The 17,153-nt window shown below is 45.2% G+C and overlaps 1 protein-coding gene across 2 annotated transcripts in view; it reads right to left on the bottom strand.

Annotated features, from left to right (window-relative positions):
- Window positions 1–17,153, bottom strand: part of LOC149333015 (ATP-binding cassette subfamily G member 4-like) — an 89,442-nt gene that overhangs the window by 46,226 nt on the left and 26,063 nt on the right. The window contains exon 2 of one of the 2 annotated variants that reach the window (XM_089558548.1): window positions 9,145–9,204. The exons of the other annotated variant lie outside the window; for it this stretch is intronic. The gene's annotated coding sequence lies outside the window, so the exon portion shown is untranslated. The remainder of the gene's footprint in view (window positions 1–9,144; window positions 9,205–17,153) is intronic. 2 annotated transcript variants of the gene reach the window in all.

The raw sequence follows: 17,153 nt of genomic DNA on the forward strand, positions 1-17,153 counted from the left end.
ATTAATATTATTAGCGGCTTTTCATTTATAAGAATAACAAAGGAAGGAAAAGATTTTGCTAGCCACGGCATCCAAAACCTGAAGCGCCTGAATTGCGGCTAGCGCGAGGAAAAGGACTGGGAGAGAGAAAGAAAGGGGGGAGCGATAGTAAGGAAGTATAAGGGTAGGGCGGCAAAGTATAAAGGTAGGGCGGCACACTATATACAAATAAGAATATACGCAACGAAAGGGATTAAAAGCAGCGGTTTTGGGGAGTCCCTATTTGTACATCTCGTGAGGATTTGTGCAGTTGAAAGTGGATAAAATTTACCTCCTGAGAGGTGCCTTGCATATGCAACTTCGCTTTTATCCGTTGCTTCGTTGAGCGCGAAATTAGCGCCAGGTTTTTGCACCGCTTTTCTTGTTCATGTCACCCCGATTGGGTGATAACTATTAGGCGGTTAGTGCATTTTGCTTCACTTTCTACGACCTCTACGCCGGGTGAAAGGAGAGAAGAGGATATCTGTTGCTGATGCAGCCGTCGCCGCTGCTTCGGCCGTCGCGGTTGCTTAGACGCGCGCTCTTTCTTCAGCCTTTCCTCTCGCATATCTTTCAACTCTCCTTTGTCGGCACGTGCCAGCGATAGAGCATTGCATCAGCTCGGGCCGGCCCGAAAGCCCGGACTTGGACGGGTGCGCGGGCCGGCCGTGCCGGGCCGGAAAATGAGCGGTTTTGTAGGGCCTCGGCGGGGCCCAGGCTTGATCTTGAACTAGTACTTGCGGTTGAGGTGTAGTTAGTTCACAGTAAATTAGAATGACGCAAGGGGACGAAAACATGAAGATAGAAATATTGAAAGAGAGCCTTGCAGAAGTACTTCATAAAAAAAAAGGAGCTCTGTGCTCTTTCTATCTTCTTGTGTTCGTCCCCTAGCGCCATTTAATTTGGGTTTAGGTTTATCGGTGTTTGACGTCCCAAAGCGACTCAGGCTATGAGGGACGCTGTAGTGAAAGGCACTGCAAATTTGGACCACATGGGGTTCGTTAACGAGCTCTGACAACACGGGTCTCTAGAATTTCGCCTCCATCAAAATTCGACTGCCGTGGCCGGGATCGAATTCGCGTGTTTTGGGTCGGTAGCCGGGCGCCATAACCACTAAGGCACCGCGGCGGGATCTCATTCTAATTTATTAGCTTGAAGTTGTGGGCCCGGGCTTGGCCCCGTACATAGAGTGATTGTGCACAAATTTTGACGCATTATTGCAGAGGGGAGTTCTAGCAGCGACTGGGATGAAATAGGGTCAGAATGCTGAGTGAGAAAAAAAAATTGCTCAGTGCTTTAGTTATTTTTTGTGTCTGCTATAGTTGCATTTTCTTCCCGCGACAGGAACTACAACGAATATTCCCTTTTTTTTTCATTCCTGGTGCCTGCGACGTCCCGCAAATGAAGAAATGCCGGTGGAAAAATGTTTTCAATTCCTTTTGTAAAAAGCCATCACTACGACAATTTTGTTGATGAGGAATCAGAGAAAGTTCATGTCTAGACTTAGTTTAATCAACCTGTGTAGTACGTCAACCTCACTTCTGACACATACACCTGGCGACGTTGAACGTTACGAGAGAAGTAAAAAATAAAAAGCGAAAACTCCAGCACCAGGTTTCAACGGAGTTCTTAGTGGAGCGCTGTAATGCATTACACACAGCTGATTTGCTAAAGTGTGCTCGCCTACTAAAATTCTCATCCCCGCTTGCTTGGACTCTTCCAGTTACCAGCGAATAGACGCCGTCGGATCTATACCAACCACAAGGAGGTCCGAGTATCCTCGGTTATTTTTCTATACCGCTCACGACTGGACATCTGAAGTTTCGGAAGAGCTGCTTATCAAGGCATTCATTCGATTGCTCCACGGGAAGCCGCCTGTTGAATGTGAAGAATGCGGCCCATGCAAAGATCTAGGCAGTTATTGCGGCGCAGCTGGAGCCAGTCGTTGTTGCTGTTGTCAGGAGAGAGAGAGACTTTAATGAATAAATGTTGTTGTCAGGGTTTAGTGGAGATCCAAACAAGAAAAAACTCATCCCCTTTGCACTTTCCTCTTCGTTCCTTCTTCAGCGGCATGAAAAAGATGTGAGCAGCGCCGTCTGCTCTCGTAGGTACGAATGCCTTCAGCGCGCCGCGTTGCACTACCCATACTGGCTCCTATAAGGCATTTAAGGCAGAAAGCTGGGCTAGTTGGTGATTGGATTGAGAGGACATGAAGAGCTACTACTATGTCCTCTCAATCCTATAAGGCTTGGGGTTGAGCCCCACTTAAAGTTGCACCTGCCCGCCTGCGTTTGCTTTTTCGAGTTTTCTAGTCATCGGGGCGGAAGGACGGAGAAAACCCTGCGGACAAAGATAGGTCAACATATTGCTGTTAAATGCGTTTGTGCACTAAATAGCCTGCGCTATGACTGCGGCGTTGAAAGCCAACAACCACGCCATGTGCCGTGCAAGCAAACTTTTTTTCTCGAAGACAAAGTCTACAGGGCTTTCTAACAGAAGTAGTCGTCGGTGACTGCTTGGAAATGGTGACGACCTCATTACTGTTCATCAACATCACCATGAAGTCATCGTCATCGCCATGATCGTTGTTTAAAACTTAGTCAAGCTCGCATGCGTACGAAGCCTGAAAAGAGCTACTTCGCAACAGCTTGTGCAGCCAGGACTGCATGCTCAATCTTTGCTTCGTTGACTAAGGACGTGCGCATACAACGTAACGATACCGCAGGGAGGGACCGTGGCTATATGCGGGCTCTTAACGATTTTTCTATTTTTTTTTTTTTTACCACGGTCACGAAGACGCTTTTCGATCCACTTGGGAAATCGAGAAAAATTCTTTCAAGTGTCACTGGCACATCGAATAAAGTTTCGCGCTAATAATGCGGATCGGTTTTCGGCTCACGATGCTTGTACAAAAACAGGTAAGCGTTTTCTAATGGTTTCATCTCCAAAGTGCAGCGCTGTCTTTGAACTATTACTACTCTCATTTCCCTTTCTCGGTGTATTTTTTTTTATATTTTTGTGCATGCCCGTGCTTGCTACTTGAAGCAGTATATCTCAGCAAGTGATTGCAAAACTAACTTTTTTGCATTTAATCAGTGCATGCTGCATTTGAAGTCCGAGCAGGAGACTATGCGTTTTTCGGCTACTTTTTCTCTACTAACATGAATAAAAATACCAGCGCACAATTTTTACAGTGCCATGGTCAACATTCTTGCAAGAAATTTTGAACATTGAAACACTGTAATGTACTGGTGTAGAATTCGAGGTAATAGTATTTTCTTCCGACATGTAGCAAAGTTTTTCTTGTATAGTGTTTCTATTGCTCGCATCAAGCAGTTAAGACTGCCATAGCAAACCAATTGGGAACGGGTTTCACGACGACAAAAACATTAAAGCAAAAATATTCAAGCCTGCAGACGGGATATTTGCGGATATATTCATTGTTACAGCGAAATCCTTCAATATATAAAGAAAACTGCGCTCCCAAACTCTTTCCTGGTAAAAAATGCGTTTGTCCACAATTGCTGTGCACGCCTTTCAATAAAACGCGGCCGGCACCGCAGCGCTCGAGCCCATGAGGCCAAGCTTAACAGCACAAAGCCGCAGCATTGAACAACCAGAGGCGTCGAAAAAAAAAAACAACTGATTTTTCACGAGTATTATTTTCGATACGAAAGCTTCAAAGTTGAAATTGCACCCGTTTCCTTCCGATGTTTTGGTCGTCATCGGCCTTGCCAGGCATCAAACATGTGGCACGTACACTTTGAAAGCCATCCTAAGGTGAGAGTAGATATGCAGTAGCGGAGGAACTGAGTGCAGTAGCCAGGCAGAAGGAACGGGCGGCAGGAGGGCTAGTTGCAAACGAACCATTTAACTAGCCCAGATTGCGACTCTCAACGAGAGGACATATATAATTGATCATGTTTGTTGGAAAACAGCAGAAACAAGGGCTTTGAAGGGAATACGAATGCCTGCCACTCCAGTTTTTTTCTGGTACCTTTAAACACCCGGAAGGCTGGGAAAGGAGGAACGCCGCGGCTGGCTTCGGAGACGCGAATGGCCTTTTCAGAACCGGTTCGAGGAAAGAGAGGCCATAGAGCCGCATACCATGGACATAAGTTAGACGATATGTAAGGAGGCCTGGGAGAGAGAGTAAGTGAGAAAGTAGGTCCGTAAGGGGAGTGCCCCTGTCTGGTGTCCTTGCAGAGGTTGATGCGCCGCTGCTGTCGTTTTAGTACTGCTCGGTGCATTCCTGGAGATCATTAGCGTATCGCGTTACAATGGTCCCTAGCGTGACTGCCTTTTCAAGTTTGCTTTCTATTGCTCTTTTTTTTTTTTTGAAGCCTGTTTCCTAGGTTTGTTTCCATGCGTGGCATGTATGGTAACGCCGGACTTTCTTGATACCTTTTCGGTGCGTATAGTTTTAAGGCGCAAGCTTTGCTTGCTTCCTGCGCGGCGTGCACAGAAAGAGTCCACACTTTCTGTCCTCAGAGTAACTCGGGTAAACAAGGTAGACGCTTGGGCATGTTGGGCAGACATTTTCGGTGTAGCGAATGCGACGAGAATGACATGACACATAGACACAGCGCTGTGTATGTATCGCATATCGTCCTCGTCGTATCCGCTGGACCCATAATAATTCGGGTAAGCTCCAGCACAGCAATGGGACATCCCGCCGGTAACGAAGGAAGAAGTAAAGAAAGCCTTAGGAGAAATTCAAAGGGGGAAAACAGCTCGTTGAGGATCAGATAACAGCGGATTTGTTTAAAGAGACGGGAGAGATTGGGCTAGGAAAACCAGCCACGCTGTATACTCAATGCCTTGTGACCTCGAGCGTACCAGGAGCTAGGAATAACGCTATCATTATCTTAATTCATAAGAAAGGAGACGTCCAGGACTTGAAGATTCACAGACCGATTAGCTTACTTCCAGTTTACTACAAGGTATTTACTAAGATAATCGCTAATAGAGTCCGGAAAGCCCTAGACTTCAGTCAACCAAATCATCAGACAGGCTTTCGTAAAGGATGCTCGACAACACGCCATATTCACGCTGTCAATCAGGTGATAAAGAAATGCGCAGAGTATAACCAACCCCTGTATGTAGCCTTCATTGATTACGAGAAAGAATTTGACTCAGTGGAAAATTCAGCTTTCATGCGGCCATTGTGGAATCAGGGTGTAGAAGAGTGTTATGTGAGAATATTTGAAGATATTTATAACGACTCCATAGCTACTATAGTCCTCCATAAAGTCAGTAATAAAAGTCCAATAATGAAAGGTGTCACGCACGGAGAGACAATCTCGCCAATGCTATTTACCGGCTGTTTACAGCAGGTATTCCGGGGCCTGAAATGGGAACAGTTGGGGATAAGAGTTAATGGAGAATACCTAAGTAATTTGCAATTCGCTGATGACATTGCCTTGCTAAGTCACTCAGGACATGAACTACAAAACATGGTCAATGAGTTAGACCGGCAGAGCAGAACGGTGGGGTTAAAAATTAACATGCAGAAAACGAAAGTAATGTTTAACAGTCTAGCAAGGGAACAGCTGTTCGCAATTCGTAGCTAGGTGCTGGAAGTATCGAGAGAATATGTCTACTTAGGGCTAGTAGTCACAGCTAATCCGGATCACGAGAGGGAGATAACTAGAAGAATAAGAATGGGGTGGAGCACATATGCAGGTTCTCTCAGATCATGAATGGCAGTTTGCCAATATCCCTCATGATAAAAGTCTACAACACCTGTACCTTACCGGTACTCACTTATGGGCCAGAAAAACGGAGGCTAGAAAAGATGGTTAAGCTTAAGTTAAGGACAACGCAGCGAGCTATGGAAAGAAAAAATGATAGGTGTAATGTTAAGGGTTCCGAATAATTTCGACCGCCTGGGGTTCTTTAACGTGCACTGACATCGCACAGTACATAGGTCTGTATCATTTTGCCTCCACTGAAGTGTGACTGCCGTGGCCGGGATCGAACCAGTGTCTATCAAGTTAGCAGCCAAGCCCCGTAACCGCTAAGCCGCCACGGCGGCTACAATGGAAGGAGGATTACCCCTCTAGAGTGATTGCCGGCAGTTATGAGTCCATGGTTCATTTACTAGTCTGCGTTTTTTGCATTGCAAGTTTCAGGCATTCTTCTCGATTAATTTTTTAAATGCCACCATTTGCTAGTGCTTCTGACGTCAGAGAGTGTACCACGCAAGAAAATTCGGGGGGGGGGGGGGGGGGCACTTTGTTGACCTATAGTGCGGTGAGGCGAAAGCGTTTAGCGCGGTGTTGCTGCTTGTGTCACTGATGTGTGGTTAAGATGCCAATTAAGTACACAATTGTTTGCTAATGTTAAATGCTGGAGACAGTGGAGGGCGTTTGGGAAGCATCCGTCTGATTCGACGCCTTTCTGCAAACACTCTCCAGTGTCCTAGACAAGGAGAACTACATACGCTTTGGCAGGAAGTAGCTTAGCCATTAGCACGCTCGGCTGCGGAACGGATGAGTGGTGGTTCGAATCTCTTCATGCACGAAGATTTTTTTTCTGGTCCGACTAGAAAAAGCGTGACACCTCTGCTGACAACCTTCTGCTGACAGTCTTCTGTCGACAACGATGAGGCAGTAAAGGCTTTCGCCTTAATATGTGTATCGCTGACTAGTATTAGGAGCAATACAATCAAATGACATAGCGGCCAACAGGTGAATCTGGATAAAAAATGCAATGAAGTACAGCCAACGCTTCCCGCCCTCATATGTATTATCTGGAACCCTGAAAAGGTTGAAAAAGAAAGGTAGAGACGTCTTTTCTTGTTCTTTATACGAAGTTTGCTTGTGGAAAGCTGGAAGCAAAGTAAAAAAAAACGAATTACGAGACAACTTCCTTCGCCTTACCAAGTCCACTTCCCCACCCCCAACTTGCTGCCGCGCACCATGAAGCCTGTTTCCAATGTTTGCTACCATTCCAGAACCGATATTTGTAACGGAACCACAGATGAGACTGTAACGAGAAAGGCACTCTTGCTGGTCCTGTTGCACCACCTATTCCAAGCTCAGCTTGAACTGCTTTAGCTTGTGCACGAGGCGTATGCTGAAGTTTCAACATTGTGCAATGAGGCTGACGAAGAAAGCGCCATTTATCACCGAGGAGGCGCCTCAGGCCACTCTGTTCGTGATAACCACAATGAATTAATTGCGAAGTGCAACCTCAGCTCAGCGAGAACTGAGCGAGGTCAGCCTTGAAATTCTTTTCCTGGGACGTAAAAGGGAACGCCGGTACAAGGGCCGCGCCTGCTTTCATGGGTGTTACGGGTATTGCGTCGTAGACACCCTCGTTTTGATTCCGCCTCGCATATGTCACACCCCCCACGTACTAAGCTTGACATTGTGTGCTATGATAGATAACGATGATTAAGCGTTGAGCCTACGCAACTGCTGCGGCAGTTCTTCTTGCGTATTTACTCACACACACAAAGCCTTCAGATTCGTAGTGATATATGAGACTTCCTCTTGCGTGAGTCTCCTCCTTGGCGACACCGAAATCCGCATTAACGTACAGTACATTAAGAAACGTTTTCCTGGTTCTCTGGGTTGCAACGGTCATGCGTAATAGGTTGAGGACGCTTTCGAGGTTACGCCTGTGGTCACCAAGGTGACGTTATGTTGGGGCGCTGTCAGAAAAAAAAAAGCGTAGTGAAGGGGAAGTGGTGTGAAGTTCTACATGCACATCATCTATAGACGCGGGTGAAAATACCGGCTCCCCCAATTGCTCCGGTCTGGACGGTTCTACCTAGGTCGTGGTAAACACCTGCCCAGACCTAGCCGGAACCCGAACTGATAGATCCTGGCAGCAGTTTAAGGGACGATTCGCTCCATAGATCGCGGTCACAGTTGACTATCGCAGGAGCTATTTGACCTTCTAGGATGTTTAGAAGCCTGAAAATTATCTTTCTTTTGTTATAGATAAATTTATCCGCTGGTACAGTGACGTTTCGTAACAGGTTTGAGAACTATTTCGGAGATAGCGAAGACTGATGATGTCGACTTTCATGTTGTTTTTTTCTCTTTCGTATTAAAATTGCTTGGAAGGGGACGGCCTAGCCAAATGCTGTTATGCCTTCCTAACCTAGGCTGAAATGAATATTGCAATGTTGCTTTTATATGCACTTTTAATAAGTGTTTATAACAGGTTGCAATGAAAAGCAATTGTTGTGAGGGGTATTTATATAGCCGTTTGACTTTGAAGCCGAGGAGAAATTTTAGTTAAATCTCTTAGACTGGGTTCTTCTAAAGCATAATGAATGTCCGCGACATCGGCAACGCTTCATAGCGAAAAAAAAGCTGTAAGAACAATAGAAACAGACGGAAGAAACTCGTACGGACAGAACACGGTAGATGATAACAGGTGAGCAACATTTATTGGATTAAACATGCAACCGCGACTTCTAAAGAAACACGCAATGAAGAAACTAAAAAGTTAGTCAAAATAAACCAAGACATTTCAAGACAAGCGTACTCCTTTAATAAAAGTGATAAACTTTGGATGATACACTACGAGCCAGATTTGAGAAGACGTGTACTTAGAAAATCTCCCGCGTTTTCTTGTTTCGGTTACTGAATGTGACAGTGACCAACTCAAGCGATAATTTTTTCGCGCTTAATATTCTCCACTGAATCCTATCTTAGTGTCATTGCTCTCTCTAATTGCGTTGATATGCTTTTCCTGTCGAATAAAACGAGCTTTGTTGAATGCCACATTTCGTTCTGTGTACAGCCCCCGCCGAAAGTGTACAGCCCGAGGGGTTTGCTTCTAGACTGTTTAGCACGGCTCCCTACCACATCTAGCAGTCCAAAGCTAGAGTAAGAATGAGTACGCGAAGCCATTCCTCTTTCGAGAGATTACGATTGCTGAGGATATACAACGAGGCACGCTGCAGTGCCCAGGAAGCAAACCCATTGGGCTGTACGCTTTTCACAGGGACTATACATGGTGCTCAGCATTGTCCCTTACCTTTCGGGCTTGTTCCTCCACTATTATAAAACGATGTTGTCCTATTAATATTCCTCGAGTTAACTGAGCGCATTTAATAAATAAAGTAATCAAGAAACCAAATAAAATCAGTAGTAAATGGCTAACCTTTTTTGGATTATTCCTTCTTCACTTCCTCGCGCACGGCACAAAAGGATGGCAGCAGCGCTGTGAAAGGCGAACAGACGCGTGCTAGAATGATGTCTTTCCCGTGTAATCGTGGGTCGACGTGGCTACAGCGAGAGCAAGCGGCTGCGAGTCTGGCTAGGTGAGACAGCTGGTTAAATACTGCCTGCGCACAAAACGACCCGCAACAGCTGCTGATCACAATTCTGGTTCATTTTGTGCGCACGCCCCGAACAGCGTACGGGAAAAGCTGCGCCGGGGAAAGATTGCTGAGAGGAGGGAAAAAAGAAAAAGTTTCGCGTTCGAACAGGTGTGCTAATGCGCTTAGCTGCAGGTGACATACAAGAAGTAACTTTGAATGTCGAAGGGACAGTTCTGCTTTTGTTCGGCTAATGCTAAGCGTCGTACAATCTCAAGGTACAGCCAGAAATATTGCAAAGTGGGCGCATTTTTCTTTACGCAAGGCGTTGGGTAGCGCTGCAATGAGCTTTACTGTTTATATACATGATTGAGAACTCACTGCTTAGGGCTGACCGGAACCTCACCTATTGAGGAAGAGTTGCAGCGATGTGCAGAAAACTTTTTCTCACGGATAATAGCATTAAAATGTTGTCCCTTCTCTAGGTTACACACCAAAATAATGTAGTGACTTCCTTGTTCCCTTTGAAGCAACCTACAAAAGTCGTGCTGCTGATGGTGGTTTGGTTTGGTTTATGGGGTTTAACGTCCCAAAGCGACTAAGGCTTTGAGAGACGCCGTAGTGGAGGGCTCCGGAAATTTCGACCACCTGGGGTTCTTTAACGTGCACTGACATCGCACAGTACACGGGCCTCTAGAATTTCTCCTGCAAAGAAATTCAACCGCCGCGGTCGGGATCGAACCCGCGTCTTTCGGGACAGCAGCCGAGCACCATAACCGCTGAGCCACCGCGGCGGCCGTGCTGCTGATGAGACCGTTCTCGTTTAAAGATTAGCGGTGTCTGTGTGACACCTCTATCTCCAAAAATGCGTGTATTTAACACAGCGAACGCTTTTTGTACAACTAGCTTGAAGGTCAGGTGATCGAAGCAGCCCGATCGAGTGCTGCTAGGGGTTAATAATTTAAACTGACGATAGGTAACCTCGCTATTCGAAAAAAGAGATGAATCCCAGAACAATCTGTAGGTTAGACTGAGCACTTCAACGGAACAGCAACTTACGCGAGAAATATCAAACCTAACAGTCTTTTCCGTGTTCTTACTAATACGCTTGACTCGACGAAATAGACTGAAAACTTTCACATTCAGGGGATGAGGTTTCCACAGCAGTAAGCTGTCTGGACAACGTCAGCTCTGAAAGGCCTTTTAAGATGCCACTGCGGCGATGGGGAGAGGCTGCTGGGAAGACTGTCGTGGTTTTGACACCCACCTCGTGGATGGTCGAAATTGTACCCGGTTCTTAACACAGCAATTATGAGCTTGCCTGCGAAGGTTTGGAATGTAAAAAACTTGTGGTTTTTCCTCTTCAATATAAAATAAATTACTCTCAACTCGTATATGGTTACGCAAGGGCTCCTGTTTTATGTTCAGCTAGTATCACGTTCACCAGCGATACTTGTCTGCACACTAAAAAGAGGAAACGAAGTATGTAAAGTATATTAAAAGCGCATTCCAAATGGTAAGGCGTGCTGACTATGTTTGCAGTTCCGTTTTTCAGCACGTTGAACCTCTACGCAGGCATATATCGCCAACTTTAGAAGGGTGTCTTTCCTCTTCAATCCCTTCTCTTTAGCTTGGTCATGCGTTTAAGAAAGCTATCAAAACGTTTGTCCCGCATTTAAGCGAGGTTTTCTGTGTGCTTGCTTCTAGTCATGCTCCGTAGATGAGAAAAGTCCACTCACATTTAATGTATTAAGTTTGGTATCCGATTCCTCTCAACGTGCAATAGGCGCCGGTGCGCAAAGAGGGTGAAGAGCAAGCCCAACTGAACGACAGACAGAAACAACCCCAACTGGGAACGCTAAAACACAATTAAAATGGGACGACCCTCGACATTCACAGACACCCATCACACATTTCGAAAGATCGGAGATATGCCGCGCTTATCTACGGCACGCGCTCGCATAAGTTTTCTGACTGGACTAACTCTTGTCAGATCTAGAGCTATCACAAAAAAAATGCAGAGCAAGAACGAAGATTGAAAACAGCCGGCAGTCAGTTGAAGCCAGCAAAGCAGATACAAACGCCAGGCCCAGTTAGCCAGTCAGCTTCCCTCATTCCGAGAAAGACAAAAAGAGTGGGTAAATACTGCCAGGTGGCAGTAGGATCGTTGGCGTATCGCCTTTGGGTTTAATCGATGAACCGGTTCGCAGAACGAGATACCAGGCTTGGAAAGCGTCGAGCAAGTTCTCGTTCGAAAGGAACGTTTCGAGCAAGTGGCCTTGAAGTGTGCCTCCGAAGCGTCAGCAGCGGGCATCGCAAACAGCATCGAAGGACAGGAAAACGTGAGGCAAAAATGCATATGCAGTCGGCTTGAGCGGAGTAATAAAGAGTTCACGAGAAGAGTTCGAGGGTATTCCCCTCAGCGGACACGAAAAGAAAACAAGTCTTCTTCCCACGCTTGTTTTGTACTTGATTCGTTGACTCAGCAACTCGTTCATAAAAACTTAGATGCGTGTGCTGTGCGACGTCAGCGCACGTTAAAGATTCGCAAGTGGCCGAAATTATACCGAGGACCTCCAGTACGGCACCTCTTTCTTCATTTCTTCCTTCACTCTCACCTTCATACTTTCCATTGCGGCGCGGTTCAGGTGTCCATCGACATATGTGAGACAGTTATTACGTCATTTCTTTCTGCAAAACAAATTTTCAAATTTTCGACAGACAACCTGAGCTACTTGCCTCAGCTTGCTGCTCTGGCCCCCGCGTCGTGGCAGTAGTGCTTAAGATTTATTTATTTATTTATTTTATTTAATTAACTCATTAGCCTCAGGGTCTGAGCGCATTACCTTCTGAGGGGAGCGGGTTGCATACTTTGTTGTTGAGAAACCTGCAGAATATACTGGAAGGTTATGGCCGGAAAATAACAAAAAGTAAGTATGGCAATGGCAGTTGCACAAAGATACGGTTGTGGCGGGAAATAACTTTGTGGAATATAGTCGTTATATAGTTTCTGGATTTCTTTTCTATTGTTGTCCTTGTCTCTTTAGTCTTCCGTGTAAACTGCACATTGCCTTTGGAACCCAACGGCTATAATTGCGTACTGGCCATTGAGGCATGTGCATAAAATAAATAGAAAATAAAAACGTAATGCTAACAAACGGAAACGAAGTTGCAGAAATTTCATAAAGAGCGATTAGACACAGTAGTTTTAAATGCATTGAAGTCAGTTATGTCTTCATGATCGAGAATATGGTTCCATTTCGCAAAAGTTCTTGGAATTAATTAATCAAATGTTTACTTTCAAAAGAAGGAACACATACTTTGTTGAGACTATATTAATGCAGCTTAAATGTAAGAACGGATTGTCAGAAGCCTGCTCTTAAAAAAAGAATCATGTTAGCAGATCTTGTAAAAAATATATAGACGTTAACCGTTGCCGCGGTGGCTCAGTGGTTAAGGCACTAAAGTCGTTAAGACCCGAAAGATGCGGGTTTGATCCCGGCCGAGAAGTTCGAATTTCGATGCAGGTGAAATTATAGAGGCCCGTGTGCTGCGCGATTTCAATGCACGTTAAACAACTTCGGGTGGTCAAAATTTCCGGAGCCCACCACTACGGCGTCCCTCGTAGCCAGAGTCGCTTTGGGACGACAAACCCCCGTACGCAATAAACCACAGACGTTAACTTTTGTGATGATGTGAAGGCAGTGGCAATTATAAGGCAATTTTCATAGCGGTGACGCTGCAGTTAGGCCGACAGTTGGAAAAAATGAAACATGACTCATGGTATAGCAGACATTTAAGTTAAAATGCTAGCGATTGCTGACCGGTACCGGAGACCAATGCTAGATATTCTAAATTTGATAGATCTTGAGTTTTACAAAGTAATTTTGCGAAACTAAAAGGAAGACAGAAATTTCGCTCAGATAGCACTAAAAATATGGTCGGCATTGTCTGCAATTCTTCAATATGCTCAACATGCGCTTTCTTAAAGAGGTTGAAAGTTCTATGTAGGTGTCGGTACTAGTACGAGGACGCAGTTTCCGCAGGGGTACTGTTAAGTTCTGAGGTAGCCGCTACAGTGCTACCTCCAGAGACAAGCATGTATTTCTACATAATAATGCTAAGTTCCTTGTGCATTGAGATACATCATTTATAACTTAGTTATTACCTGACTGAAGAGTAGAATCGTGAGCCTCCCGGTAAATTTCACGGTAGCACAATCATGAGCAAAATGCTATAGTAAGCAAAATATATTAAATGGTGGGTCATAACTACGGTTTGAAGTTATGATTTAACGGCTAACCTTTGAACTAGACATCGCCGTTGATTTCCGAACAACATACCAACTTGGAAGATCAAAATGTCCAGCAGTTTGGAAAGACCTCTGTCCGCCACACACAGGTATTAGCGGAGCCACACTTACGTTGAAAAAATTATTTGCTCTTGATCGCTGGAACAACCTGTTCCGCGGAGGAGTTGCAACATGGAAACATATGTTCTGTCTCACAGCCTGACACCCGCTTAAATGAAACCGCGGCCTTGCCCTAGCGACCGTCAAGCTAAATTCGTTACATTAAACTGTCCAGATGTTCGTCATTTTGCTGCCTGTCATTCCAGGTAAAAGTTGGAAATCTATTGTTCTGACGAACCATCAAAAGTTCTAACATTCGAAAAATTCGCTTTCGCAACCCGGGCTCCAATTTGCTGCGACGCAAGCTACTGCTTCCACCTGAGTTTCATGGTTTTCAGAGAAGATATAAAGACAAATATTGAGGCTTATATATATTCCAGATTATCCCGTATTGGAAAAAGGACCCTATAGATTACTTCAACAAGATGTCATAATCACGTGAACATCCAAAACTGCCAGGAAGGCTGGGAATGCCACAACAAACAAAAAGAAGAAACAAAAAGGCGTCCACTCAACTTTTTCGTCGTCTGGATCGCGGTAACGACGTGCGCGTGATGTCCGCCAAACGGCGCATTCCGTAGAAGATATATTGTATGTAATCTCGGCCTATAGGAAAGTCTCATTTCCTGCGCTAGAGCGCACATGGCGAACAATTGTCGAATGCAGCTGGGAGCGTTCAAAGCACCTTCCGGACGGCCAGAGCGGTGTCTGAGTGCCATTGTGCAAGAAGGGAACATATGATTCGGTTTGGTTTGGTTGGTTTACGGGGTTTAACGTCCCAAAGCGACTAAGGCTATGAGAGACGCCGTAGTGGAGGGCTCCGGAAATTTCGACCACCTGGGGTTCTTTAACGTGCACTGACATCGCACAGTACACGGGCCTCTAGAATTTCTCCTCCAAAGAAATTCAACCGCCGCTGCCGGGATCGAACCCGCGTCTTTCGGGACAGCAGCCGAGCACCATAACCACTGAGCCACCGCGGCGGCCGAAACATATCTTTCTTCATTCCAAGGAGAAAGGGGGCTACCTGCCCCTAACCATCTCAATGCTTCATTAGAGTCAGTATATTTAGTAGACAGAAAAAAAAAGATTACCTTTTCCCAAGGTGTCACGTGGCTTCGTGACATTCACAATAGTGGCTTGTTATCTCTTCGAAAAAACTGCGCATACAATGCTTGACCTCTTATATGATCACTGACATAATATTTTATTGCGAAAGCTGTAATAGTTTGGGTTGAGCGCTGTACCTATCCATTCCATTTTGGAATCTGCAGCGTGCGCCGTAAGTTCTTAATTACATTTTGAAATTATGTGATTGAACATAATTACAGGAATTGAGTTTACGTTAGTTATTTCAATTAAGTTCAATTCAGTGGCCACCGCCTGAAAAGCATGGCAGGTGACAGCTTGTAGGTGGCAGAAGAAAGACGTGAAATTCCCCTCTCCGCTTGGAGGGGAGTGGAAGAGTGCGAGAAGGAACATGGAGGGCGAGAGACAACGAATGTCCAGAGAAGATTTCGCTGATTTGCATGAGCGTGGCCAGGCTTTCTGTTACGGCTTACGATTTGATACCACGGCCAAATGCAGGGCTAAATGGCCAAACCAAAGCGATGCCAGCTTTCTTTCATTACTTCGCAAAGCCGGTAAGCTTAGCTGTAGAACTTTTTTTACCTTGGCAAATTATTGCTTGAACATAAAGTAGATAACCTGCTGTAATAACTCAAAATGAATTTAGGCGCCAAATACTTTTACTCTTTACTATGAAGTTGGCGGACAGAGACCATTACTAGCGCAATCCTGGAATGAATTATTGCCATGCACATTCTAGTGTGTGTCTGTATATATATACCGGGTGTCACAGCTAAATGTAGCCAACTTTTAAAAAAGGCGAAGAGTCCTAGTCAGTGAAACCAACTCAGGGTTGTTCATATTAGCGTGGCCTAGTCGAGTATTTTTTTTGCTCTTTAAGGTTAATTAATTAGTTAAGCTTAATTAGCTAACTTTTTATCTACTGACTTCAGGAAGAAAGTGTAAATAAAAACGTTTTAGATCGCCTCGAAAAATCGCGAGTAGTGCTGTTTCCGTCAAGTTACGATTTACGTAGCTTCATTTATTGGCCTTAAAAGAAAGTTATCACGTGACCAGCTGCTCGCTCACTTTTCTGCCCCAATGTGCACCCAAAGTATCATCGAGGAGAGGACTTCAGAAAAACGGATTTTATTCTTTTAGGTGCGTCTTGGGACGTTGAAGTGGAACAGTTGTCATGCGCAAGCCTTTTCTTATTATGCGGGTTATGGTTAAAGGCCTGTAAAAAAACTACTTTACGTAAATATTACTTTGCTGCAAATGTGCCATTAAGCTGTTTTTGCTGCAAATGTGCCAGTAAGCTGTAAGCTGATGAAGGACGGTCCTCCGTTCAAAACTGTTGGTATGAAATGAAGATAATCGGAAAGTTGTGACCCCTTCTTCTATATATATATATATATATATCGCAAGGGACCGACTACGCTGTCGCTCATACCCTTACGTCAGAGCTTAAGTGTTCCACCAATTTTCCTGCTCCCAAGTTTGATTCGTGAAGCTGGCATGCCGACACTCAGTAAGAACGACACATGCTCACTGTATACAAGCAAAATGGGCATTGCACCGCTATTGGGTACACCGCCATCCTACAAGCGTGTTTCGTAACAGCCCGCGAGATCGACACGGAAAGAGGAACCTTTGCGAACGGAGTAAGGGTGAAGAGGAATGGAGCCTGTAGTATACGGCCTTGAGCGAGGATGCGGTTTGACTTGAAAAACAGCGCAGCGTAACGAAACACGCAACCACGAAAACAAGCTCGAATTACCATAAACGTCCATCACGCGCCCTAACAACAGCCCACAACGTCCTTGTGTCGCCATATGCGAATATCCTTCGCAACGGCTTACGTGCAAGACTCGCTGGTGTCCCAGCCTTTTCTGGAGTTGTTAGCTTTTTTGTTTGCTGACTTTGGTCAGAGCCTCGCTTGCGTACAAAAACAGCTACGCGAGAAGTGGTTAGCGCTGCGAGAACTCGTTGTGAAGAAGGCGGCTGCTTCTGTGAGAATAGTAAACATGGGAATTGGCATTCGCGCGCTGCTTGGCAACCTATACCAGGTATAGTGTTAATTATAGCGCATGCTAAGAGAGCTGTAATTACGGCGCTAAGAAGTACCACGTACTCGCGGGCCTCTCTGGGGTAAGGGGTTAGCGTGTTGTATGCATTTAAACGGAGAAAATTGTTGTTTAGCTGAAATGTTGGCGCTAAAAATTCTTTCGATTTCTCACGCTATCAAACGTATTAATCTACACCTAATGGCCGCAATTTTGATACAGTGCGTCCTCACCACAACTCACTGCGTAGATGACACCAAGCCTGCTCACAACATGACATTCGTAGTGATTTCCGTACGCTTTGCGT

The sequence above is a fragment of the Amblyomma mixtum genome, chromosome 8 (genome assembly GCF_055824585.1).
Source record: "Amblyomma mixtum isolate Tamu chromosome 8, ASM5582458v1, whole genome shotgun sequence".
In the NCBI taxonomy this organism is placed as follows: domain Eukaryota; kingdom Metazoa; phylum Arthropoda; class Arachnida; order Ixodida; family Ixodidae; genus Amblyomma; species Amblyomma mixtum.